The following is a 4,301-nucleotide window of genomic DNA, read 5'->3' on the forward strand; positions in this document are numbered from 1 at the left end:
GAGACAGGATTTCACTGTGTAGTCCTGGCTGTCCTGGAACTCACTTTGTAGACTGGGCTGGCCTCAAACTCAGAAATTCGCCTGCCCCTGCCTCCCAAGTGCTGGGATTAAAGGCATGCGCCACCATGCCCGGCTATTTATTTATTTATTTATTTATTATATGTAAGTACACTGTAGCTGTCTTCACACACCCCAGAAGGCATCAGATCTCATTATGGATGGTTGTGAGCCACCATGTGGCTGCTGGAATTTGAACTCAGGACCTTCGGAAGAGCAGTCGGCGCTCTTACCTGCTGAGCCATCTCTCCAGCCCACTTTTGTAGCTTTCTGAACACTGGCTCAATGACCTTAAGCTAAGTACAACCAGAAAGGTGTGTCTTCTCCTTGAACTAGCACCTTAAACTGAGCATGCTCAGAAATGTGCCCGCGCATAAAGGGTTTTCATATATGCATGTGTGTCCACTCCTGGAATAAAAACCCCATGCTTCCTTTGTTCACGAAGGTACTGTTTTGGACAGAACTCATCCTACCCAGTAAAGTTAACATTTCAGCACTCATATTCCTTGCCCTGCCCTTGCCTGTCTTAACTTTGCACTCACCAGGAGGTGAACCCAGGTTTGCTTACAAATGCAGAAACTTTCTCTTTTCAAAGCATTCATTCCTCATTCCAGATTTTTGCTTCACAACTGCTGAAAGAGACGGCAGCAGCAATACACAAAGGATGAAGTAGAAAGACAGCAGAGTCTGTCTAACTCTAGAGAATTTCTACTTCAAAATCTCATCACACTTTCCGTGACTGCCATGCCTTCTCAGGAACATAGAAGCCATGAGATAGGTTATTCCCTTCCTACTTTTCCAATCGGTCTTGGCTTTCCTGGAGAGTAGCCGCACGACGGAGTAGTCTGCTTTATGTGATAGGCAACAAGCCTCACTCCCCCAAGCACTCCTGCAAGAACAAATATAGGATATCATAGCCTCTGATATAAAATGCTTTACATGGTATTGCTGTACACAGTATTCTAAGGTAGCTTAGGAAGATGATTGATAGATAGATAGATAGATAGATAGATAGATAGATAGATAGATAGATAGATAGATAGATAGATAGTAGATGGATGGATGGATAGATAGATGTTTTTGGTTTGTTTGTTTGTGACAAGGTCTCTTGTCACACAGGCTGGCCTTGAACTCCTGATCCTCCTCCCTCCACCTGCTCTGTACTGCGGTTACAGGTATACAACACCTCATCCAGTCAGAAAGACGCTTTCTTGAAAGAAAAGGTCCCATTTTGTATACCAGGCTGCCCTCAAGTCTGTGATCCTCCTGCGTCTACTTCCCAAATGCTAGGATTACAGGTGTATGTGTCCCTGTCATGGTCCAAAGGAGAAAGGCCTCCCATAGGCTCACATATTTGAACACTTGGTTTCCTGCTGGTTGCACTGTTTGGAGAGGTGTAGGTGATAATATGGCCTTGCTGGAGGAGGTGCATCACTGGGGGCAGACTTTGAGAGTTATGAACCTCACACCATTTCCAGTCCACTCTCTGTTTCACAGTTGTGGTTGAAGTTGTGAGCTCTCAGGTCCTTCTGCCAGGTCTGCCACTTGCCTTCATATCTCTCCAACATCATGGACATGTGTATCCCTCTAGAACCATAAGCCAAGGTCAACTCTTTCTTTGGTAGGTTGTTTTTGGTCATGGTGACTTTAGAACAGCAAGAGCGAAATAATACAGTCACTAGGACCGACAAGAAGGCATTTTAATCCTCATTTGGCAGGTTTGATTTGTCCAACTGGGTACCACATTTGGAGTTCACTTCCTTCATTACTCAAGTTGGTTCAATAAAGCTGACAAATATTTATCAAGCAGCAGATATTACAATGTGGATTATTAAAATATTGATATGGAGGAAGTCTCACATCTGTGCCTGTCAATCTATCAATCTATAAGTAAAATAATCAACACTTATTGATAAGGCAAGGGGTGCTTACCGTGTGTGTGTGTGTGTGTGTGTGTGTGTGTGTGTGTGTGTGTGTGTGCTGGAATACCGTCAAAGAATTCTTTTAAAAACATACACAATATGTAGCTTTCAAGGAGTCAACAACCTCACTAGAGAAGGCAAGACTTAGCACAACAAACAAAACTAAATGAGACAATGTATAATTAAGTGCTAAATTGTGTACCCCGGGGCTAAGTACTGTGGGAGTTTGGGAAATTAGAAACAAGTCAATGAACCAGTGCTAACCCAAGAAGGCGCAACAAGAGGACTGGTGTCTGCTGAGACTAAATGGAGCTGGGATGGGACAGTGGGGGTGGGGAGAGAGGATGACCCTGGCAAAGATAAGCACACCAGAGGCTCCTGGGCAGCCAGAAGGCAGTGAGCAAAGAAAAAAGCCAACTGCGCTAGACAGGTGAGCAGCCTGTGCTGCAAGCCTCCAGGCTCCAGGGGAGATCCTGACCAGCCAAGGTGAAGGGGAGCATTCAGAAGGGGTCCAGCAGCAGTAATATGTAACCTAGAAAACGACAGAGGGAAAGTATCACATTACGTGTTCTAAGTCAGTCATAGTGGCTCAGGCCTGCAACCCCCAGCACTTGGCCAAAGCAGGCAGACCTTGTGAATTGTTTGATCTATATGAGGAGTGCTAGGCCAGCCAGGGCCACTCAGCAACAGCAGCAGCAGCAGCAACAGAAGTAGTAATAGTAGTAGTAGTAGTATGTTTTCTAAAGAAAAAAACTTTAATAATGGGTGGAAATGAATGGAGTGCTCCATTTTGACACCAAATAATCGCTTATTTCATTTTAACTTTTTCTTCTTGCTAATACTGAGTTCAGGTAAGTCTTTATCGGTATGAGAGGCAATTCTATTACCCTGGCCACAATTTTTTTTTCTCTGCTCACAAAGAAGAAATACTGAAGTACTACTGGCACCCCTCCTAGCTCTCAGAAATGATAAGATAGAAAAGAAATGGATCTTACCCTATTCCATCTCTGTTTCTTTCTGTGTTTAACTCTGTGCCTCCCTCCCTCTCTCCCTCCCTCTCTTCTTCTCTCTGGCCCCCACTCCTGAATTCAGGTGTTTATGAGAGAACACAGCTTGTTCCACTCCCTCCACCTACCCCAGAATGCAAACATGTTTGAGAGCTTTGTTCCCAAATTCATGACCTCTTGAAACTTCTCAGGTAGTAATAATATGTTCTGTATAGTCTCTGAGGTGAGAAAGAACATAGATAGGGAAAATAAGAAGCTGGCTGATCAAGGTGACAGACTTAAAAGTCTTTGTCTCCAACCCAGGTCTAGCAACAAGAGATCTAATAGGGTCCACACAGATCCCTCTTAAATAGTTATTTGTATGGCACCATTATACCTTCCCAGGGAGAAATCACTTCAAGTAGTTAGAGACCAATAAAGAAGTCTTTAACAATAGCATACAACTGGCTCTGGCTAATGCCGGAAGAAGAACCTGTACAGAAACCCCTCTCAGCTTCCATAGGTTTGACCTGTAATGTTGCATTCTTACATATGTTTTATCTGTGGGTTGCTTTTAGGTTTGGAGCCCACAAGTTCCACTTTGAGCAATTAAGCACATTTCACAGAGACAGAAACTCAAGGGGTTTGCTGTTTGGACAAATGGGAAGATTTACAATGAAAACATAGTATCATGGTTATCTGAGACAGACCAGGGCTGCTTTTCCCAGGCAGCTGTTATCCAGGGTCACCCTGCCTGTGCCTGGCAGAATGAAGTTCTTCCTGATAAGAGGAACAGGGCTTAATTGGCTGCTGTCACTAAGGGCTGTCTTCCCTGCACTGCCTGAAAGAGGCCAGTGCTCCTTTTGTGTAATTTACTTTCATGTAACTTAATGTTTTCTAAGCAAGTTTATTGGTAAACATTTTATTACTTCCTTTTCCTCTTTCATTCTAAGCTCATAGGAAAAGAGAAGGACTTGGGATTCTTGACTTCTCCTGTGCCATATAAGCTACTAATGACAATGGGATCATAAGACAATGGGCTGTCTTGCTATTTAGGCTTCTTCTCCAAAGGATAATGTGCTCAAAGTTTGGTCCCCAGTGAGGCAGTACTGGGCTAGTTAAAACTTTTAAGAGGGTGAGTCCAGCTGGAAGGTCATTAGGATCATAGGGGCTCAACTCTCATGAAGGGATTAATGCTCATCTTAAAGAGTGGGCTGGCTCTTTCTTACCTTCCACCTACTGAATTAGTGTGCTAACTCCCAGGAGGGAGAAGTAACAAAAAAAAAACGAGCCTGGCTCCCTTCCTCTCCATTGCGTTCTCTCTCTGTGTCTCTGT

Source organism: Mus pahari, chromosome X, assembly GCF_900095145.1.
Source record: "Mus pahari chromosome X, PAHARI_EIJ_v1.1, whole genome shotgun sequence".
NCBI classification, from domain to species: Eukaryota; Metazoa; Chordata; class Mammalia; order Rodentia; family Muridae; genus Mus; species Mus pahari.